Source organism: Rhipicephalus sanguineus, chromosome 1 (genome assembly GCF_013339695.2).
Source record: "Rhipicephalus sanguineus isolate Rsan-2018 chromosome 1, BIME_Rsan_1.4, whole genome shotgun sequence".
NCBI classification, from domain to species: domain Eukaryota; kingdom Metazoa; phylum Arthropoda; class Arachnida; order Ixodida; family Ixodidae; genus Rhipicephalus; species Rhipicephalus sanguineus.
This window is the reverse complement of record NC_051176.1, coordinates 315,690,146-315,714,759: the sequence shown is the minus strand read 5'-3', so window position 1 is coordinate 315,714,759 and position 24,614 is coordinate 315,690,146. Positions and strand designations below refer to the sequence as shown.

The window sequence follows — 24,614 nt, the reverse complement described above, 5'->3', positions numbered from 1 at the left end:
GGCGCACGGTACTTTTCTTCCATAGACCTTCGCTCAGGCTATTGGCAAATTGCTTTCGATGAAAATGATCGGGAGAAGACGGCTTTTATTACACCGGATGGGTTCTAACAGTTTAAAGTCATGCCCTTTGGGCTGTGTAACGCGCCCGTAACATTTCGGCGCATGGACTTCCTACTTCGGTGTTTCAAATGGTCCACATGCCTCTGTTACCTCGACGATGTCGTCGTTTTCTCACCTACGTTCTCAAGCCAGTTAAAACGCTTGTCGGCTATTTTGCAAGTCTTTCGCACAGCAGGTCTTCAGCTCAACTCTTCAAAATGCCGCTTTGGCCGCCGCGAGACACCGTGCTTGGCCATCTTGTTGACGCTGCGGGTATACCGCCTGACCCTGCAAAAATACGCGCCGTTACGAACTTCCCCACTCCACGTTCTTCCTAGGACGGTCGCTCGTTTTTTGGCCTATGCTCGTATTTTCGCCGCTTTTTAAAGATTTTGCAGCGATTGCGCAGCCCCTCACATGCCTTCTTAAAAAGGACGTCCCCTTCTCTTGGGGTCCTGCCCAAGCGTCGGCTTTTTCTCATCTCGTCGACCTACTCACATCACCCCCTGTGTTGGCTCATTTCGACGACTCTGCACCTACCGAAGTACGTACCGATGCGAGTGGTCATGGCATCGCTGCTGTTCTCGGACAAATTCAACATGGTCAGGATTGTGTTATTGCATACTCCAGCCGCCTTCTGTCCGCAGCTGAACGAAATGATTCAATAACAAAAAGAGAATGCGTCGCTCTTGTTTGAGCCATCGGCAAATTTCGTCCTTATCTGTATGGCAGGCCCTTCACCGTTGTCAGTGATCACCACGCCCTCTGCTGGCTGTCTTCTCTCAAGGATCCCACTGGTCGCCTTGGTCTTTGGGCATTACGACTTCCAGAGTACACGTACACTGTCTTCTACAAGTCTGAATGCTTGCATCAGGACGCCGATTGCCTGTCTCGATATCCCGTAGACCCACCAGAACCTTCGGCAAACGATACCATTCCATCTGTGCTCGCAATCACTGACCTCTTCAACATCTCTGCTGAGCAACGCCGTGACCCAACTCTCCGCAAGATCATTGACCGCCTCAGCTCACCGACTCCTGACTCTTCCCTTCGTCTCTTCGTGCTACGCAATGGCACCTTGCTTCGTCGCAGTTTCATACCTGACGGTCCTGACCTCTTGCTTGTGATTCCGGCACACCTTCGTTCGACTGTTCTGACCCAACTTTATGATGTTCCGACAGCGGGGCACCTCGGATTATCCCGAACCTACGATCGTGCGCGCCGTCGTTTCTACTGGCCAGGAATGTACAGGTCGGTACGCCGTTACGTGACCTCGTGCGACCTTTGTCAGCGCCGGAAGAAGTCAACACTCCCGCCTGCTGGCCGTCTTCAATCACTCGACATCCCATCAGAGCCGTTTCATCATGTCGGCCTCGACTTGCTTGGTCCGTTTCCTACGTCTGTCTCGGGAAATCAATGGATCGCCGTTGCCGCGGAATATGCTACACGGTTTGCAATTACTCGCGCACTTCCAACCAGCTGCGCGACCAACTTAGCAGACTTTTTGCTCCATAATGTCATTCTTCAACACGGGGCACCGCGCCAGCTCTTGACAGACCATGGCAGACAGTTTCTTTCCAGAGTCATCAATGACATCCTGACGTCTTGCTCGACCAAACATAAGCTAACCACGGCCTACCATCCACAGACGAATGGCTTGACGGAGCGGATGAACCGGACCATTACCGACATGCTAGCAATGCACGTGTTGGCCGACCACCAAGACTGGGATACAACATTGCCTTTTGTCACGTTCGCGTATAACACGTCCCGGCACGAGACGGCTGGTTATTCGCCTTTCTTTCTTTTATTCGGCCGAAATCCAGCGTTGCCTATGGACACGATGATGCCGCCTTCCATGTACCCACCTACTGAGTACGCTCAAGAAGCCATTGCCCGCGCCGACCATGAACGTCATGTTGCGCGCGTTCGGTTAACCGAATCGCAAGTGGGCCAACAATCTCGCTACGATCGCCGTCACAGAAACGCCCACTTTCTTCCTGGATCTCTTGTCCTCCTTTGGTCTCCCGCACGACGTGTTGGGCTTTCTGAAAAGATCCCCTCCCGTACACCGGACCATACCGTATATGCCGCCAAGTGACCGACGTGACGTATGAAATCGAGCCATTGTCTTCGTCCTCGTCGATTCAGCCCCGCACCGACATCGTTCACGTTGCCCGTCTGAAGCCCTATCACATACCGGAACCCACCGACGCGTGTGTATGGTGACCATCCTCGCGACCGTCTTTGCCCGGGCGCACCGAGTCGGTGCTTTCACCGCCGGAGGGTAATGTTATGTGCCGCTTACCTAGAGGACGAAGAGGAGGAGGACGTGTTCGTTGCTGCTTTCGCTATCTTGGTTGTCACCCCTATCTCTGTGATTGTGTCAGTATTGTAAATACAGCCTTCTTCTGTCGTCTCCCCGTAACAATATTATTCCTTTCTTGCTTGGTCAACAGTAACAACGGTAAACATTAGCAAGCTTACCGTCTAGCAAAAGAAAGTTTGCGTCTAGCCTGTAAAGCACCATATTATTGCCACACAGCAGAACTATTTAAAAACCACCGCATCACTTAGGTTGCATCAATACACGGTTACAAACTATGCAGTTTATATAAATTCGTTTTATTGAAAAATTTTATCAAAAAAGTTTCTGCTTGTAATGTACTGTACGTCATCATGAACTGAGGTATATATCAAAATACAGAACAAATTAGGGCAATCAAACGTTAAAATTTCAACTGCCTACGCTTGTAAACCGCATATTAAAGAACATAACATTAACATATCTAGTATATCATCAAAAAACTGCAATAAGTGTCTGCATTGTCACGGTGCCGTCACGGTGAAGAACTTGAAAATACGGAACTCTTTATTTAGGCGAACTTGTGCCCGGAAAATGAAAGGCGAAAGTACAAGCAATTCAAGCTGTGCACTGATAGCGGCGAGAAAAGCGACGGCCATCGAATATTCTGATCGGCAGTAAAGCGCGTCGGCCTTTTATACCTGCGGCATCGAAGATTCCAGCGTTATCGTTAGTGGCCGGGTTAGTTCCAGAATAAACTAGATCGTTCGGGTGCGGTGCGCAATCTTATCTGAAGATTCTAAAATATTCTGGAAGGTTCCCAGGAAATCGGGCGCGGTTTGCGCAAGGCAGTGGTTACACGTGCAACGGACCGGTTACATAAAATATATAAAAAGAAGTGCGCGTGGCAGTAAAGCGATGTGATGCGACGACTACCGCTTTTCTATGCCTGCATTGGAATCTCCTTTTTTTTTGTAAGTACATTATGCAACTCCTACATATTTCTCCTAGTACGTTGTACTTAGCCGTGCGCATCCTTGCTATTCCATGTAGTAGAGGGTCAGGGCGCTTGAAGCTGCTCTTACAGGCTTTACCTGTACTTTTCTTTATTATTTAAATAGAAAACAAATGAAGGAGCTGTGGTCACCATTGCTTGGTGACGGCTATATCCCTTTCCATATAGTTCCACATATACTGCATATATATATATATATATATATATATATATATATATATATATATATATATATATATATATATGTTACAGTCCTACAAGTTCAAGAACGCTCGTGCAACAGAGAGCACATACCATCGCGGTGCAATCTTTCATTATAGTCCACTCAGTAACCATACCAAATATTGGTGTCTTCAAAAAAACCTCCTCGTAACATACTCTTCTTGCGGAGTAAAATTTCAATTTCAATTTTAATGCGCAAAAGGGACATCTTTCCAGGAAATGCCGAAAGTGGTGTATCGCAGTGGAGATCCGATACAACACTCCCGGCCTAAGACGCTGTAGCAGGTCTCAACAGGAAGCAGCCCCAGAGTAAAAAAAAAAACATGCTTTATCCCTCCGTCATGAGAATCAGTATAACACGAAAGTGAAACGTGTCCTCACTGAATTTGTTGAATGTTTAGTTATACACTGATATACGAGAGCTTGCATAATGTCTATTGGTGTTTGGCAGCTCTTACACAGTCTACCATGGATGCACGCACGCTGGCGCTTGGTGGCACATCTCCATCCCGATGATAACGTATATAATCAATGATTAAACAAACCTTTGTGGTAGCGGTATCTGTTTACGCTGAGAGTGTAATCAGAGAAAGCCGTGTGACAGCCAGAAGAGCATCACTGATTGGACGCAGAACTTGGGCTAAGCTCGCCATCGCGCGGCCTGTTCGAGTTATTCAACACCACGGCCGGACTAGAGGGAAACGCAACGAGCGTCGCGTCTAGCCTTTTGCCCGGCCGCGATTTTTCTCGGGGCAAGCTTAAGCGGGGAATGCGGTGTTACAGCCATGTGAGGCAGGCACGCGTCGCAGAGCTATTTTAGGGGCGAAGCAGGTCTCGGCGCGTGTCGGCATGTATCGTCGTCTGCTGTCGTGACGGTCCATTTCCTTGAGCGCAGGAGAGGGGGGGGTGATTCTTAAAAGGAAGAAGGAAATGAAAATGGAAATTGGGTGTGGAGTGCACGATAACTGTCTCTCAAGTGAGGACACCTCAACCGATACACTCACGGGGGATTGGGGATTAAAGGGACAGTGAGAGTGAAAAGAGTACGGTAAAAGAAGAAAAACAAAGGTATGAGTGGAAAAAAACAGTGAGGGGTTGGGGGGGTAGGAGAACGGGCGTCCGAGTCACCGTGGTGAGCGGCTAGAAAATTCGTTCGACTAGGCCGGCGTCCTCGAGAAAAGCGAGTAGGGCCGCAAGGGCTGATCGGCGACGGTGCACGTGGCCGGTGGGATGGAGCATGTCCTGTAGGGTCGCACACGGCAGTCCGACGAGGCGGTACTTCATGGCGAGCCGCTTCCGCGCAGTGTTGAGAGAAGGACAGTCAAACAATAGGTGGCACAGGGTTTCGATCGCGCCGCAATCGGTGCAGTTCGGTGCAGCGGCGCCGCGAAGACGATGCCTGCGTTCCGCGGGCCACACAGAACCGGTCCTCAGGGCAAGAAGAAGCGCGCGCTCGCGGCGTGGAGAGGGCGCCACCGCCTAAGCGCTCGGTGTGTGGCGACAGAGAGCGAACGGCGCGCGCTGACTATGGGAACGCTCTTTCTGCGATGCAGCTCGCAAGGAACGAGAACGCGCCCTCGCTCGCGAGAGACAACGCCGACGGAGGCAGCCTCTGCTAGCGAGTTTCTTCATTGAAAAAAATTTCACCATCTCCCACTAAAGGGAACCATGTGGGGATGCGAAGGAGCGCATGGGTCGACTTAAAGTTCCGTTCATCACGTGCACCTTGGCCGATGTTAAGGCGTCTTACCCAGCCCCTTACACAGGCCCGAACGCGCTAGCGCATGCATAAACGCGGCATCATTCTGCCATCGTCCAGTTCTTGGTCGTTGCCTGTTGTGCTCGTCCGGAAGAAGGACGGCTCGGTACGATTTTGCGTCGATTATCGAGCTCTCAGTAAGATCACGCGCAAAGATGTATATCCGATGCCGCGAACTGACGATGCCCTCGACTCCCTTCAGAGCGCTGAATATTTCTCAAGCCTTGATCTCCGGTCAGGGTATTGGCAAATACTTATGCATGAAGCGGACAAGGACAAGACGGCCTTTGCAACACCCGATGGCCTCTATGAGTTCAATGTAATGCCCTTCGGTTTATGCAACGCTCCGGCAACGTTTGAGCATATGATAGACACAGTTCTTCGTGGCCTGAAGTGGAAGACTTGCTTATGTTATCTTGATGACATCGTTATTTTTTCTTCCACTTTCCGTCAGCATCTCGGGCGGTTGGACAAAGTCTTGACGTGCATTTCTAACGCTGGGCTTCCACTCAATACAAAAAAATGTCATTTTGCTAGAAAGAGCATCATTGTATTGGGCCACCTTGTCCGCAAAGATGGCGTTCGTACAGATCCTGACAAGGTGAATGCCGTTACATGCTTCCTTCGCCCTGAAAATCAAAAGGAATTACGAAGTTTTCTCGGCCTCGCGTCGTATTTTCGCCGCTTCATCCGCGACTTCGCCTCCATCGCGTCGCCACTGCACAAACAGCTGAAGTCGGGCACAGCCTCCACTTGGACAAACGACTGCGACATCGCTTTTGATACCATCAAGGCGGCGCTGACGTCTGACCCCGTCCTCTGTCATTTCGATGAGCACGCCCCTACTTGTCTGCACACCGACGCTAGCGGCCATGGCGTTGGTGGCGTCCTCCTACAGCGTGATGCAACTGGTCGAGAAAGAGTCCTTGCCTACGCCAGCCGCGCAATCACAAATGCTGAACAAAGCTACTCCATCACAGAACAGGAATGCCTGGCTGTTATTTGGGCCATACAGAAATTCCGCCCATATCCTTATGAACGCCATTTTACCGCAGTTACAGACCACCACGCGCTATGCTGGTTGTCATCGCTAAAGAATTTGTCCGGAATTTGTCCGGCTACAGGAGTTCTCATTTGACGTCCTTTACAAATCTGGGAAAAAAGACCAAGATGCCGACGCCCTCTCTCGTTGCCCACTCCCACTGCCATCTTCTCCAAGCAAGCCTCTTCATTGCTCCTCCCATGATAAAAACGCTACGCGTCCACTTATGTTATCGGCACTACGGGTCGGCGGCCCGCTTCCTTATAATCGCCACACGCAGTTGGCCTCCTGTCAACAGCAAGATCCATACTGCCATCGCATTGTTCAACGACTCTGCGGACTGTCTCCACCACCTAATGCCAGGTTGCGCCGACAACTCAGGTAATTCAAGCTTGAAAACAACGTGCTGCACCGATACGTTTACAATGATGATGGAGACCGGTGGGTTCCCGTACTTCCGCGCTCGCTTCGTACGCAGATCCTTGAGGCCTTCCACGACTACCCATCTGCTGGCCACTTGGGATTCCATAAAACATACAGCCGCATAAGGAGCCGCTTCTTCTGGCCTGGTTTCTCCACATCTATTGCAAAGTACGTCTGTTCTTGCGCACTTTGTCAATGGCGCAAGCTCCAGACATCACCTCCTGCTGGTTTGTTACAACCAATACCATGTCTGGAGGAACCTTTTGCCATTGTTGGAATGAACATAGTCGGACCTCTTCCCGTAACGTCCACAGGATATCGATGGATCGTGACAGCGGTTGACCATCTCACGCGGTACGCAGAGACCGCTCCTCTACGCTCTAGTTCTGCCTCTGACGTGGCCACCTTCTTTCTCGAAGCCATTGTCTTGCGTCATGGTGCGCCCCGCGTCCTCTTGAGCGATCGCGGCAAGACTTTTCTGTCGACAGTAATTGAAGAAATGCTCAAAACTTGCGGCACAGTTCACAAGACATCATCATACCACCCTTAAAGCAATGGCATAACAGCAGACTAATTGATATGATATCTATGTATATTGGGCCCGCTCATGACAACTGGGACACAATCTTACCATTTGTGACGTTTGCTCATAATACCGCCATCCAACGCATTACTGGGTACTCGCCGCTCTACCTCGTTTACGGCCGTTCGGCGACATTCACGATCGACGCTTCATTCTTACACACTCCAACCGATAATTCTACAACTATGCCGGAACAGTTCGTCTCGAGACTTCAAAATTGTCGGCAACTTGCTCGGCTCAGTACAGAAGCCAGTCAATACGATCGCAAGCAGCGGTATGACAGCTCTCATCGTGACGTGTCTTTCCGTCCTGGAGACGAAGTGCTCCTTTGGACGCCTACTCGTGTCCCCAGGCTGTGTGAAAAGTTTCAATCGCAATTCCTTGCACCCTACATAGTTAGTGAACAAACTTCCCCTGTAAACTACCGCGTTCCTCCCGTGGAGGTTTCTTCCGACCGTCGCTGCCGTGGTTCAGAGATAGTCCACGTTTCGCGTTTGAAGCCTTTCGTTCGACGTCTATCCCCAGTCTCTGTCGCGGCCAGGCTGGAAGATCCAGCGCACGGGGAAATTAGTGTGAGCATTATTCATATGCATCTTCTCACCTGTAAATACTCATCATCACCACTTGGGTCTGAGTAGCGGGGCTCAGGCTCGAGAGAAATAAAGAAGTCTTTCGGCTTGAACGTCGTCTCACAGTATACGTGTATGTGATTTTGTTGGTATCGGTTGGTCATGTACGTCAAGCCCGATGAGGTGTCGTTTTTCTGCTGCTTTTGTCCGTTCGTTCAGGACTACCATGTATAAGCATCTTCCAGGGGAGAACTGAAGCCACGACTGCCGAGGTGTTGCGCAACAGTGTTTATTCCTTGCTGTAGTGTGTTTTCTTTCTCGCCAGCGTTACCTGTCGAGGACCAAAGCGTGATATATCCATATATGGTATGCCTAAGCGCTGGAACAAAGTTTAGTTGGGTTGGAAGGTCTTAGAGTGCAACATTAGAAGCTGTTGGCGAGAGTAATGCCCCTTGGGGCCTTTCTCGTCTTAGCGGATACTTCGTTGTAGCGGAATTGTTCATAGCTATTTGAACTTGTAGGTCGCTGAGAAAGCTGCGGATGTGGTCAGCGATGCGCCGACCTGGTTGAGTGTCATGCACCTTCTCTAATAGGACAGCGTGTTTGATGTTGTCGAATTATTTATGGATATCAATACCATCAAGAGCCACAAGGGTGCGTGTTTGAACTCTGCTACTCTGGGAGTAAACATACTGTTTTATAATCAGCGCCGGGTCCTGAGCTGAAACATGGTGGCGAAATACAGTGAGTGTTGCTGGAAGTAGCTTGTGGTTTTCAAGGTGTTACTCATACCTATTGAGAATAATTTTTTCCATGAACTTGCCAACACACAAGACCAGAGATATTGGTCTTAAATTAGTAAGGTAATCCGGCCTTCTGCCTGGTTTGGAAATGACGCGGACGGTGGCAATATTCCATTCAATAGGTAACACGCCGCTGTGCCAGACGTTGGTGAAAAACCCCTAAAGGATGGCTTGTTGGTCAGGTTAGAGATTTCTTGACATGGTTTATGGGATTTCGTCAGTAGACGGCTGATGTGCTCCTAGACATGGATGCGAGTGCGGTAGATAGATCTGCCACAGTGAAGTCCGAGTCCATTCCATAACTGCTGAGCCCTGAGTAACTAGGTAGCTTCTCTAGTTCAGTTGGCGGATAGAAAGTGTCAAGTATTGCTTTGTGAAGTTCATCGTGGCCAATTTGTAAATTGAACTGAATATTGGCTAGAGCGTGGCACACTATTCACCGACCAAGCAAGTTTTTGAGTATCCGCCAAACTCCTGAGATGTGTAGATGTCCATTGGTGCCTTCGCAGGTTTCCTGGCTATTTCACCCAGCCAGATTGTCCGCGTATGTCTGCTGTTTTCGTTGGAACTTGCCAATTCATCCTGTATGTGTACGTTGGCCTTATTTTTTCGAATACGCCGAGCAATCTTGCTGCGGCTATCCCATAAATTTATCAGATGCCTGTCTATAAAAGGATACATTTCAGTGCATGTGGCTCGTCTTCTGAATTTGTGTGTAGTGGAGCGGAGTTTCTCTGAGGTTGCGTGGTTTTGTGAACTCCGGGAAACTGACCAAGATTTTTGGCAGAGGAGCTATTTAAGCTTGCTGTAGCGATGTTGTCGTCAGCGCAAAACTCGATGGGTATGTGCCACTGAAAGCGGGTACGTGCCGAGCAGCTCCTAGCACAGCATAGTCATGCATAGTATAGTGTAGCAAAGGAGTGGGAAAGGGAAGTGAGAGTGATGAACAGTGATGTGATGGTGAGGAGGAAGGAAAGGAAGAGGGGAGAGGTTGGAGCATGGCATAGCCTTATATAGTAGAGTTTAGCAAGGGGATGTGAGGGTGAGGAGGGAGATGAGGAGGTGAGAGGGTAAACCATAGCATAGCGATGAACAGTATAGCATAAGGGTGGGAAAAAGAAGTGAGGTTGAGGAGGAGGGAAAGAAGGAGGGAGGGCAATATAGAAAGAGATAAAGACGGAAAGAAAGAAGAAGAAGAAATAACTCAAGGTGGTGGCGCTTGGTTGCTGCCAGATATGCCGGTTACTCCGATTTCACAGCCGTGCAACTGGCTTTAATTTTTTCCGAACTCAGAGGAACGTATCAGCATGCGGGTGCCCATGGGGGTAAGTTCGGACAGGACTCCAGAGATGGTGAGACGAGTCTCGCCATCTGTTAGGCTGCGACGCCACACGCTCACGTCCAAACCGCAGTATCAAAGGACGTCCGAGCAGACAATCGGGTGAACCACGTGTGCGATGACGAAGATCCACCGAAAAATGCGGCGAAGGCCCAAGTCGAGGTTGAGAGATCGGAGTGTGTACGTCGCAGTTGAAGAGGCGTCGGCCGCACGAAGAGTTCGACTGCAAAGGTGGCTTGTAAAGATCAGCCTTAGTTGGGAGAATAGCGCTTATTTTTGCACCTGTATGTATAAGAAACCTGGCGCCGGAGAACTGCTCGGTTACCAAGCAAAGGTGGCTGAGATGAAAAGCCAGACCACACGCCTCCGTCACTGATCCCGGCGGGTATTTCCCGGCCACGAACTGGGAGGTGTGCACTTCGTGGCTCTGTGTCGGAAACGCTGGTGGTAACAGCAGAGAGGTGGATGGCTGGGGCTGCAAGCTTGCTGCGTGCGTGGAAAATCGCATTGGCTGAAACGAGGTGAACGGGTCTCCTGGAGAGCGCTCCGGAGTGCAGCAATTGAGGCAGCGAGCTCGTCGATGCCTGCCTAAAGGCGCAAAATGGTCGTGTGTATAGGCGGTAAAACAGCTGTGACGAATAGGGACGTCACCTCACGAGCTTGATCGGCGAGCTCCACCAGGCGATCAAGGTTGACGTCACGGGCCACTGCAAGGACGAAGCGGGTGGATTAGAAAATGCGTCGGAGGAAGAGTTCGCGAAGAAGCTCTGAGTGGGTGTAGACGTCGCGCTCCCCGAGAAGCTGTCGCTTTCGGCACAGCAGCTGGGACGGGCGCCGGTCGCCAAGGTCTCCCTCTGCAAGGAGCTGCTGGAAGCGGGTGCGTTCGACGGAATGAAGCGCCTTGGTCTTGAGGTGTTTAACTCCGAGACTCCTGACAATCAAGATGTCCGAGAGCTCGCTGGCAACGTCAGGAGGAAGGGCTGAGCCGACATGCTAGTAGCGCATCATTTTCGAGACAATACGGTACAGGGAGAATTGTGTCGGGATCTCGTGAAACCTAGCTTGCGGGTTCGGGGGCCAGAGGCCAGAGGATTAAATACTAGAAGCTACCGTCTATGTCAATGAAATGCTAGCCTTCACCACCAACCAATGGTGATAAGGTGTGCGTTTATTCCAGGCATGTCAGGAGTACCGTACAGCACCGTAACCTTGACGGAAATACTAGATGGCGCCCTCATTTTCCCTGTTTACTCCATATCCAATCAGCGCGCACCAAACGCGTCACTTTTGCGATCGTCTCAGAATACGGCCCCTGCGTGCACGAAGTTCCGCGGGAAAACTAGCAAAACTCTGCGCGTGGCCATTGGCGATGTCAGTAAACGTAAAACAGCCGGTGATCAGCAAAGGCTCCACTTTTCATTTCGGTTTCATTTTGATATGCAGCCCTGTGGCAGTGCTGCGCCACAATCAACGCGTATGTAGGATAATTTATGCAAATACATATTTAACACGAGGCATATGAAATGTACACTGAGCCGGTGGCGCTGTTGTGTGGGAGTGAACGAAAGTGACTCGCATGCTCCGTGCAGCAGCCGACCCATGCCAAGCCCGGTTGTTAGCGGGGCTTCGCAATGTCGCGTATGAATTGATAAGTGGTAAGCAGTGCCAACAGCTATAAGAACTACCCACCTGGAACAAAGTTTTTCAGTTTTCCACCATGACCATGCTTCAAAAACCAAAGAGACAGCAGGATTAGGCGTGTTGGTAAAACACGCCCAATCCAGCAGCAATGCTGGATTCACAGCGTACGGCGCGTAATACAAGTGACCCCGGGCATGTTTATGAAATACATGCTGTAGCTAGTTCGCTGGGAATGTACGCTCCACGCAAGTTAACTGATATGTTTACATTTCTGACGGAACCGAGTGGCAGCAGGCAAAGTGATCTCGAGTCTGCATTCTATATTTCTTTGGCGGAAAGACATCTACAGATCCAACAATTCTCCCTCGTACGCTGCTGCTGCTTTTCCGCCGCACCGCAGTTCGTCGAGCGGCGCAGTTCGTAAACGGGAACAGTAAGGAAGGAGCCCCAAATGCGTGGCAAAAGGCCTCGGGGACCGCGAGAATTTAAACATTTATTCCTTTTGCACTGCCTTTGCCCCCGCAGCACTGTGCGTGCAAGCGAAGCCGTGCCACGCCGTTCCATTGCACTACGTGACAGCTAAGGTATCACGTGCAAAGCTTGCACAGGACAAAGTTACTGAAGCACTCACGCAGCCCGAGCAACGTATACAAATGGAGCTAAACTACAGCACAGAAAACTTCGCGGATTTGCTACAGCATTACTAAATGCTACACCTGCAGTTCGGCGATCGTACATTTTACTTCCGCGCATCGCAATGGGTTGTCTAACGCATGTCAGACACAAATGCCATCGTTTACTCAACAATAAGCAGGCAAAATGAAAAGAAAGAACGCATACTGACATCTATGGTGACGGCCTATGCTTCCAGGTTTACGCTGGCCTACCGCACGAATTGCCCTTCAGAACACTGTCGCACGTCCGTGCTTTCTGTCACATCAAAAACATGATTGATTCCGTATAATTTCTCTCATTTGTCTTCGTTTTAGTCCCTAAAAGAATCCTGTACGGCTAACTTTCTGACAAGCTACCCGCTTTATCAAACATGTCACCTTCGCGCACGCGCACTTGCATACAAGGCGGGCGTAGCAGACGGAGAGACAAGTCGTAGCACGCGAGTGGAAATTGAAATGGCCTGCTACTCATGACGCTGGCGGTGCACTGGAGGAGTAGACTGTTGCGCCATTTGTAGGTGCTGCACGTTTCCCATTCGAGAAGTTATTGTGAACGTGTACGCGCGCGCTCTCATAACGGGCAGTAGTGCAGCAATGGCATATTTATTTTGGCCAAGCAGCTGAGAAATCTTAGATTTGTGCATGTCGCAAAAACAAGAACGGTTTTGCAGGAAATACCCGCACTTTCCGAGGCTCTGTTGCAACCGTGTGGCCAAATATGGGCCAACATCTATCAACATTTGACAGTGCTCCTAAACATAAAAATGCATCGTTACCGTAACAACGCTCCTAAACGCTGTCGCAACATTGCTGAACGTTGTCGAATGTTGGGCAACATCTGAAAACATTGATGCAACTCTGTGAAATGTTGCTTAACATTCAACAACTTTTTCAACAACATTCGCAACATTCCGGCAACATTGCGTCAACAATTCGTGCCATTATGAGTACGTTTTGCGAAGAAAAGTACGGAGGGGATTTTTGCCGTGTTTAACGACATCAATCACTTGTCGTTCGCAATACGTCCGGTCCAAAGTGCTGTTTTGTTCCCTTTCATAATGAATGAACGAGCCTATTCCCTGGTAGCACAAAACATTGCTGCAACATTGTCATAGTGTTGCCTTTCAATGTTGTTACAACATGGATAATGTCAGCCTTCAGTAGCATTCCCGCAACATTCACAAGAAACATTGCAACAACATTGCTTAATCATTCAGGCAACCTTGCTAAAACGTTTATTAACGTTACTTTGGCAGCATTACAGCATTAGAGAAACGTTTTCACGCATGCTGCACACCCTTCAGGTAGCATTGCTGAAGCATTAAATAATGTTACAAAAATGTTTATTAACGCTACATCCACAGCACTGCTACAATAACAAAATATTTTCCTGCATCTTGCACCTCACTGCAGGTAGTATTCATTTTGAACCATTAGGTATCCCTGCACCGACTGTCTTTTTGCAGCACAACAGTACATCAAAGGTGAGCAGGAAAACAAAACTGTATGGAAGAAAACTTTATTGTCCCCGATATGAACACTAATAATCTGGTGAATTCTATTCCCTGTTGGACACATCTGGCATGGCAGGCTCCGATGTCGCTCGGCTGGTGAAAAAAAATTATATCCATGCATTAGTCTTAACAGAAGCCATCCATTCATCAAGCCCGTTATCATAATTCGTGCCCCATCAACATGTCACAGTTTTAAAAGAATGCCACCACAAAAATTAGGCGAAGAGTTTTTTTATCCGGCAGCTGTTGATGTCATCTTTACCATACAAACATATATTTTTCCAGAGATTTGTAAAATTCACAGCCCTTTAAAAAATGTGCATCAAGAGGAGTGTAGCTCTTGCGTGTGAAAAAGATACGCATATCACCAGAAGTGCCAATGCCTAGCATGAAATTTTAGAGCCCACTAGCCAGCCCAATGGTGTGCTGGCGGGAGGCCACATGGCAACTGCATCTTCAAGATTGCGTGTGAAGCAGCGCGCAGAGATAAGACACAAATTGAACCAAACGACAGTACACCGCTACATTCGCATGTAGTTTATTTTGAAAAAAAAAAACAAGGTTATTACGTACATACCAGCGTACCGCGTGTGACGATGACTTTCAAGTAATAACATTTTCCGGTGATCTTCAAAAAAGAGACTTCACAATCACTCAGAACTACCGATGCTTGACTGATACAATCAACTTTTGTTTTAGGGACGTGGAAAGCCTCGATCACTTCCCTGGTCCGCTGATTCTTGTGATTGGAAAGTTTCTGGGAAAAGCGACGTGCAACCACATTCCAAGCAATATCGTTTAATGTGTTAGTGAACTTTGTTTGTTAATGATCGTTAACACACGGCTTTAAGAGCACAAGAGATCACAAACAAACAATGTTCATTCACACATTAAACGACATTGCTTGGAATGTGGTTGAACGCCGCTTTTTCCTGAAACTGAGATACTTTCCAACCACGAGGCTCAGCTGACCAGGGAAGTGATGGAGGCTTTCCACGTCCCTAAAAGAAAACGTGATTGTATCAGCCAAGCGTCGGTTGTTCTGAGCGATTGTGAAGTCTTTTTTGGAAGATCACCGGAAAGTGTTACTACTTGAAAGTCATTGTCACACGTGGTACACTGGCTGGTATATATGTAGATAACCTTGTGTTTTCAAAAGAAAGTAGTTGCGAGTGCAGCGGTGTCCTGTCGTTTTGTTCCTTTTGTGCCTTGTCTTCGTGCGCTGCTTCACACGTAAACATGAGCTATCACCAACTCAGCCAACATTCAGTTTACTGAGCATCTTCAAAACTTGCAAAATCTGTATTCATCAAGGGCACTTGCTATCCTCCTCTGTACTAGTGAGTGGTGAATGGACTAGGCTTTCACCAGCATGGGTGCGTTGCATTTGTGTAGATGCTTCACAGTGACCTAGAAATGCATTAAACTGCTACGCACAAGGCAGTGGGTTCAATTCCCGGCCATGCTAGCCATATTTTGTGGGAGCCACAATGCACACATGCTTATGTACTTCTGCTGCTCCTGGCATGAGTTTTGAACTTGTCACATCAAAAGGCAATAAGGTATGTGGCGTTCTTGAATTAAGAGGTGACATAGTCCTTTAAAACTTTTTTAAATTCTTCATCGATTTCGATGGAACTTGCAGAGTATCAGGATATTTTTGTGCCAATTTCAAATATGCGATAGTTTTTTTTTTCTGTTATAAGTAGTTTTCAAGATATCAGACATATACTTCTTTATTTAAGGCATAATTAGCTAATTAACCGCAACCTGCACACCAATGTACAATCCACAGAATGCATTCAGAATGAAGTGTGTCGTAAAGTATAAATCATTGCTTTACGCCATTTCCAAGGAGAGTCGTGGGCTGTTGCACCCCATGTAAGAGATGCTCTCATTAATACTCGAAACACAACCTTGATTTATAACATTTCCTCATGAAAGTACTACAACAAAATTTGCCTTATGACCCATCGCTTGTATTTGTATTAGAAGCAACTAAAATAACGATAACCAAGGTATAGCAAAAGATATTGCTCCTCCATCACAGGAAGAGCATGATAAATTGTGTGCTGTTTGGCTTCAATTTAAAGGGCAGCACGGTTTTTGATTTCTAAAGTAAGATATGGATGACGGTATGTAGCAATGAAATTTGTGACTAGGTACACAGTGATGTCCGGAATGCGAAGAGATGGCCAGCGAAAACTAGATTTTTTGGTCGATTTTCAGTCCCAATTGCCACGTCCCCCCTTAAAGGCGCGTTTACACTAGAGCGACAGGACACCGATTTCGGTCTGCCGACTGTCGCCAGGAGTGTCTTTTGTCTTGTCGTCGTCCTATTTACACTGCCACGACGCCAACAGTCGGCCGATCGTCTTTGGATGACGCTGTCCGCGTCTTGTCGTGCTCCCAGCCTCTCGTCGGCCGATTCTCTTGTCGCACAGAAGGCGCGCGCAGCGGCACCGACTAAACTTGCGCAAAAATTTGAAACAGGGGACCACCTGCTCCTCATTTAAGCCGTCCTCCCTCCTGGACCATTGTCCCTCTCGGCGTAATCGGTGCCATACTCTCCAACCCCGCTGTGTTGCCGAGCGGGGTGCGGATAAGAAAGCGGAAGCGAAGGAAAGACGTCGGAGGGGTGCGCAAGATGCCCATTGTCCAATGCCCGGGGATCTCAAGGCGGGCCTCCGTTACTCCCCCAAGCCCAAGGTCTCCCTCTTCGACGTTCGAAGCAACGACATGGGCAAATTTTCGCTAGGTCACAGATCTCCCGACGACCTGCCGACGACCAGTTTGCCGACGTGTTTTGCTGGTGTTTTTGGTCTGCCTTCATGTTACTCTACAACGACATGCTGTCTTTGTAGGCGTCGGCGTCGTCGTCGGCCTAGTGTAACCAGACGGGTCCGGTGACGGTAGGCGGGCGACTCGTCGGCCGACTGTCTGCGTCTGCCTCGTGTCTGCGTCGATGTCGTGTCGCTCTAGTGTAAACGCGCCTTAATGCCTCATGGCATCTATATTGCCGCAACGAGGAAATAACAAGATACAGGACCACGTTGCCGACGAGGAAAGACAAGTCTGCATTCAGATAACAAAGAGCAGACGCCTCAACGTCCTGAAACAATCCTGGACAATCCTGGACAATCCTGAAAATGATTAATAAGGTCGATGAGGCTTTCCTTCTGCGTAGGCAGCAAACTTGGGCCAACATCGACGGATAAAGGTACGGGCAGCAGGCCGGTGTGATCGTCTTGCTCCACAGTCAAGCAGCGTGCGACCGCAGTGAGCTCCTCCACGTACGCGACTGCCACACCTCTCGCAAGATGTCGTCGCTCAGGGCTGAAGTTTGTTATTAGAACTTGCGTGTGTCCGCAATTTACGCTTACGACGCCTCTTGCAATGGATAGGCCATGGCTGAATAGCAATGTTGGAATTTGTTCGGCGATGTTGTCGGACTTGCCTAGTAGGTCGCATGTTACAGGCACGGGAGCGCTTGACCGCGCAGGGACGGTCACGTCATCGTCGAAGACGCGCAGATGTTTACGTGGCTGATCTGCACAGCGCATATCCGAAACTTGATCTGGGGCCATCCAAAATGTAACCGACCTGTCCGGAATGTCTATAACGGCGCTGTATTCAGACAGGAAATCCACTCCCAAGATCAGGTCTTTGCAGCACTCCGACAACGTAGCAACGAAATCCGAATTACCGATGTTAATTCTGGCGGTACATTTGCCAGTCAGCTTAATCAATTGACCACCCGCGGTTTTGACGTTGGGTCCCGTCCATGAAGTTTTAACTTTTTTGAGGCAGTCGGCGAGCTTCCGGCTTTTAATAGAGAAATCCGCACCAGTATCTACCAGCGCTGTCACTCGGCGTCCGTCTATGTAAACAGCAAGTCGGCGCTTGCGATTTCCTTGGGAGTCGGCAACGTCGCATCGTCCGTCGTATCGCCGTATCTGACGGTTGGGGGTGTTGGAGCATCTCGACGGGCGGCAACCTTCCCCCCAAATGTCGCTGCTGTTAGTTTCCCCGACGATGGATGGCTGGGGAACTACGACGGTGCGGCGAAGAGCTCGGCGCAGGTGACGGAGAGCGGGGTCGACGATACGGACCAAATGGCTCGGCTTGCGGGCGCATGTCGCTGTCGCGGCGGTTGTCAAAACGAGCACGTGGAAAGGTCGGCGCAAAAGTCTGAGATCGCTGTTCACGGTAAGGGCAAATGCGGTAAACATAGCCGGCTTCTCCGCAGTGGAAACAAAGTGGACGGCGGTCGACGGTGTGCCACAAGTCCGTCTTACGAACAAATGGTCAACTGGTGGCCATCCTTTGCGACCAGGTTGCAGACGTTGGCGGAGGGTAGAACGGCCATGTTTCCGGATGCGCGTTAAGCTGTGGAGTCGGCGGCGGTGGCGGTGGAATGTACGCTGGAATCACCGGCTCACGCGGCGGTGGAATGTACGCTGGGACCACCGGCTCGTTGCAGGTATGAGCCAGAGCAGACGAGTTGTGCGGCACTGGCGTTGGACGACGGACGGCCGACGCATAGTTGACAGATCGCTGGTCTGGTAGCGATTCGGGCAGAGAAAATGCTTGCCTGATTTCCTGTCGTACAACTTCTGCAACGGAAGCCATTGCAGGTTCTTGCGGAGTCACAAGGAGGTTGCGAATCTCTTCACGAACAACCTCGCGAATGAGCTCACGTAGAGAACCCCCACTGCCGGCCGTCAGAGCAGAGGCGCTGATCGAGGCGTTGTTCGGTCGGTCGTAATAGCGGCACCGTTGCTGTAGTGCTCGCTCGATAGTTGTAGCCTCTTGGACGAATTCCGCAACGGTTGTCGGCGGGTTGCGAAGAAGACCGGCAAACGGTTGTTCTTTGACGCCTCGCATCAAATGTCGTAGTTTCTTGGCTTCAGGCATCTCAGGGTCAGCTCGTCGAAATAGGCGGGTCATGTCCTCCGCAAACATGGCGACACTCTCATTCGGTTTCTGTATACGCGACTCGATGAGTTGCTGAGCCGAATCGCGGCGGTCGTTGTTTGCGAAGGTGCTGCGAAGCTGCTGCCGAAATGCATCCCAAGAAGACAATGTGGCCTCGCGGTTCTCATACCACGTACGAGCGCTGTCCGCTAGAGCAAAGTAGACGCGCGAGAGCTTCTGTTCGACGGTCCAATGGTTTGCCTTGGCGACTCGCTCATACTGGTCTAACCAATTCTCGACGTCTTCATAAACCTCGCCGTGGAAGGTCTCGGGAATCCGCGGATGCTCAACGGTCACCTGTGAAGCGCCTCCAGTTGCCATTTCTGCATACAGAGTGCTTGGCTGGAGAGGCTCCAGGGGGATTGCCTCGAGACTGAGGCCTCGCTGTCGGCGACTGTAGCGGTGGACAGGAGTATCCACTGCAGGAACAGGTTCCGGTATCGGACTGGAAGTGCCGGGTCTTGGAGGAGTCCCGAGCATCAGACGTAGAGGTCCAGCACCTCCACCAGTGTCGAAACGAGGAAATAACAAGATACAGAACCACGTTGCGACGAGGAAAGACAAGTCTGTATTCAGATAACAAAAAGAGCAGACGCCTCCACGTCGTCTTCATCAGAGAGCCCACAGCTGCAGCTCGTGCTGCTCGCTTCTTTGTCCTCTGTCGTCCTGTCGGGTATTGATCGCGACAATATTGGCATTACGAAAAGACAATAACAGAAGAAAGACAAAAATGTTTGTCACAACAAACATTTTCTTTGTGTAACAAAGAAAAATTTCAGGCTCAAAAGCCACATAATCAAGGCATATAATGATGACTTAGTAACTAAGTTAAGTAGTGTTGCAGAAGAAAGACATTGTACCATTTCTGAATCCTTGAAGGAGCCTAGCGCAGAAAGTCTGCAGCATATGAACGTTTTGTACATTTTCGGCAATCCGCCGCCGTCTCTGACGAGATGACACTTCACCAATCGAACTTTTTACCCTCGCCCTCTTCATATCCGCACAAGAGACATGTCACTGCGACGCTGCCAACGGAGCACATTCACAGAACACTACCAACACTACACACAACATAGGTGCTGCAGGCGTCAAGACGCGAAAAAGAAACAGGTGAACGAACCGCAGCGCAGATGGTAGCGGACTGGGTTATATGTGGTGTCATTAAATGATTTATTATAAATAAAATAATTCGGCCTGTAAATTAGACATGTAACGCTACAAGTGTTCATAACTGTTGAGCGTTTCCTTGGCACGTTCATGCGGGGTTTCTAGGCATCAAACCGCGGCACGCAGCATCAAATGTGTCCGCACGACGTCGGAGTCCGTTGTGTCTGCTTAGCCTAACCATAGTCTTTCTTGAACCGGTGACGGCTTCATTTTATGACGACATATCCGGGGAGTGTGAATAACAGCTCGACGCTCGACGAGATACATGGCTGGCAAGGAGTTTGTGAATGTTCGGACAGTCAACAGATAGAGCTTGACAAATAAAATATGCAAAAAAATGCACCATCTCCTGCTAAAGGGGACCATGAGGCAATGCGAAGCCGGAGCACTTGCACGATCACGTTCCGTTGGCGTTCGCTGGGCATGCTACCGACCTAGCGTCGTGGAACGCGAAGAGGAGCACCACGCGCGTCGTCTTTTCCCTCTAGCCTGGCAGTTAATTCTCACAGGGCGTGCGGGGAACGTCGACAGGCGCGCGAGAGAGAGGCAGCGTAGGAGAGGAGAGAGAGGGGAGGGGACGCACATGCGCTGGCCCTCATCGCGCAAGCAGGTGGTAGGAGAGAAGTGGAGAGAGTAACGCACAGCTGTTGCAGAGAGGGAAGGAGGAGAGTTGCGCATGCGTAGTGTGAGTGCGGACGCCGATGCTGCGTGCGGATTACCATGCCACCTTACATACCCCCGAGCAAGAGATACTTCGCTCTAAAAAAGGACTCACCACGTTTCCCAATGCTGCAGGCACCCATCGCACAAAAACTTCACGAAGGTCGTACTCGAACAGAATGAGAGAAATCGCCAGCATGGCGTGCGCTTAAATAGGTGTACCACAAAAGAGGCGATCATAACACGTTTTTGCGCGGCGGGCGTACTGGCGGCGGGATTGTGCAGCTTAATTTGTTCGCTGTAATGTTTATTGTAATGTAATGTTGAATGTAAGAATCTGCTTCAAGCGTGTGCATGCTTATAAAAATTCTAGGCCAGAAAATAATGCTCTACGGTTGCTCTCGTTTGCTTCAGCGCGTTTGCTCTTATAGTCGCCCGCACCGTCACCGCACGTAATCTCGTAGGTGTTGTTTCAAACATCCGCTGCATGCAAACAGCACAACAATGGCCTCCAAGATGCCTCTAAGTTCACAAAATAATGACGACGTTGCCTACGACTACTTATTGTGGTATAAACAGGTTCTGAAATATGTCTTCTCATACGCAATAGATATTTTGCTTGGTTGTCAACGAATAAATCTCCGAGGAGGAACAACTACGATTCTCGGAGGCCGTGCTAGAGCTTGGACATGCAGTTGTGTTTTGACTTCGCAAGTGCTAAAACAGGCTACAATAATGCAGAAAAAATGTGGCCACAATTTTTACATACTGTTCATTTTAAAGTGACGACCATCGAAATACGCTTGCATCGTGTGCCGTATCACGAGCTAGGATCTAGGAAGTCAGCGTAAACTCGCGTTGGTGGGATTAATTTCGCAGATGATGTTTTCTCGTCCATTTGTCGCTTCTCTCGTCATTTGTCGCATACGATATCATCAGCCCGCGTGCACGGCCTGCCGTCGATAGCTCTTGAAGCAGAGAGGAAACGCTCCGCCCGTCTTTCGTCGGGCGAAGGAGCATGAAGGGACGTCGGGGGACGGGGTGCTGCGTCGCTCGAGCAGCAACTGGGAACTTTGATCATAAAGGCACGAGCGCTATCTCGTCAGACATAAACAAGTGGTTCGTATACCCTTCTGCGTGCTGTGCTCTGACCGCTTCACGTTGACACGACAGAATGCACGAAAGCCGCTTCCTTACTTGGAGGAGCCGTATTCCCTTACACCAGCGTTTTGTAGAGTAACGCCAGATCGGATATACAAAAGGGTTAGCTGCTACACGTACGTCATATAACATCACAATTTGTTGCTATCGCATTCATTACTTCGCTTTTGCGGCGACAATGTGATTTTTTTTAAAACAATGCATGCCTCTTGCGCTGTAAACTGCACAAGGCGACCACAAAAGTCTTCACAGAAGGCGTTTCACGCGAAGGTATCCAGAAATAGTATTTGTTTGCTCATTATGCTAGAAAATAGCAGTGAGATATGATGGGCTGTTGTCAGTGCATGTTTGCGAGCTTTCCGAAAAGTGAACTCGAAGAGGAGGCAGGGCGTGTTCTTTCGCTGGTACCATATGATGGCAAAGTAAATGGCTACAATGCAGACTTTGTATGATGCTGCGGAGGCCGATCCCCTGCGCGACGTGCCACTGCAGTAGCGGCAACACATCAGAACGATGGAGCAACTTGTTTTCCCCGCGGGGCACGCTCTCTCCATGAGCTCACGTACGTTGCAGAATAAACTGACTTTGGAGACAGCGCTTTCAAGAGGCTGAGACCTCCACAGTGTCAAACAGAAGACAGTCAGCATTCTTCTAGTGGTAAAACAATGGCGGTCTACATAGTCTTCTACAATCATACGCCTCCCAGACAACAGAGCAAATGAACCGTTAGCAAGGAAAGCTCCGTGGCTCCCAGAGTAGGAGAATGTCGCCGATTTCAGGATGGTGTCAGCTATGACAGAGCTTTCGGGAGACCTTCAAAAACTGTACTCAGAGCTGCATAAGCACCTAAGCTTGAGTCAGCCGCTGAGCCAAACCCCTTGATGCGTCTTGTGATATGCGTAATTCTATGGTATATCAAGATGTAGATGCGCCACACTACAGAGACACCACCACGAGTGCCAAAATTACTGGATCAAAAAACTGGTAGCAGCTCACGAGACAGATCATTTTCACTCATCAGTATAAATGCGTGGATACCGACATCGTATGGCTACTACATAAACGAGCTATTCTGTTGCGTAACTTTTCCGTTTTTTTGTGCAGGTCTGACATCCCCGCACCTCATAATCAGGAGAAATTTAACGTAACTATTATCGGACACGTAAGCGACTTGTATTTAGCTTGACACTCGTGTAATAATTTATGCATTACTAAATATCATTAATTTACTAGCCTACCATTGCCACTGCATCTTGGTCAGACCTGAAGGCTTCCACAAATCGGTATAGTTTTATCAGTCATCATAAAATAAGAATGAAACTTTGGGTGTGTTATGGAGCTCAGATTACTGCAGTGATGAGAAATGTTTGAACCAAGTAGGTTACTGGGGAAAATATGTCCACAAGTCCATAACGTTGCCACCAGCGAGATTCCCTGTTCGAGTATCTTTCAAGACTTCAAACATCCATCTTCCCTAAACATCTGTATTACTGTAGACTATTTTGGTCCAGCTCCTTTTAGGCCTAAGCATATGACACTACGTAAACACCCTTCTAAACGCCCTTGTAAACACCAAAACTACATCGACTAAAAGGAGTACTTCCTTGCAGACTGAACTCTTGACGTTCTGTGCAAGCACGAGGGAAGAAAATGAAGACAGGATAGAGTGCAGACTACCAAAAGCTATCCTTCGTGATATCGAGACGCCAATGTATAAGCATGCATGTCACACGCGCCATGTGCATGCGCTCGAAACCAAACAGTCTTTTAACACCGCTATCACAAGGAGCCCAGAATGAAACCATAAAACCTGCACCACATCTATACGAAACGCAACAATCATTTTCCGACACTATCGCAAGGAGCGCGCAATCTACACAACTGCAGCAATCATTTTTCTTTTACAGCTACGTGGAACCGAGGTCTATAGTGTTTACAGTGTGGCTTGTGCCGAGCCACGAGGCATGAGCTATGCGCTCGGGGGTGCTACATGGTGATGATGATGGCGTCCCTCCTAAATCGGCTGTCATTATATCTCCTCTTGCTGTTTGCCCCGGAAAATTTCTTCCAGAGTTTTTCTAAACTCGTCACTACTTACATGTAACTTCTTATAAGGCTGAGGAATAGGATAATTCATTGCAATGTTCTGTTTGGCTAATGAAAGTGTTCACCAGCACATTTTAATCATTGTTGGTTGGATTGATCTTCTCAGGGAGGCTGTACGAGGCGAACAACTCTCCACTGTACCGCGCTGATATTCCAGCATCCAACGGCGTGATCCACGTGGTCGACTGGGTGCTACTGCCAGGAGATCACAAGTGGTGCACTGGCGTCGTTCTGGTCTAGTGGTGTCCCGGACGCCACAAGCTCGCATCACGACAACATTCCAGCATGGAACCACCGAACTCCCGTGCAGAGTTAGCAATCTGCGGGTAGACGAAAAGAATCAACTGCAGATGTTTCGACGCGCATCGGACGACAGTTTTACGTTAGTCGAACTCGCTGGTACGATTCGACTCTCATTTGGACAACGCCATCCAGCTGCAGTGTACGCCACAGACACACTTCTTAGTTTGTTCTAAGCCAATGCAAAATTTCATCAGGGTGTTGACCGCTTCTTTATTTATGTGCACCGAATACAAGTCTCACTTATGCAATAAA

The 24,614-nt window shown here is 49.2% G+C and overlaps 1 pseudogene; it reads left to right on the top strand.

Moving 5' to 3' along the window:
* LOC119379459 (transforming growth factor-beta-induced protein ig-h3-like) overlaps positions 1–24,379 on the top strand; it is a 183,299-nt pseudogene extending 158,920 nt beyond the window's left edge.
* Positions 24,380–24,614: the final 235 nt, after the last annotated feature.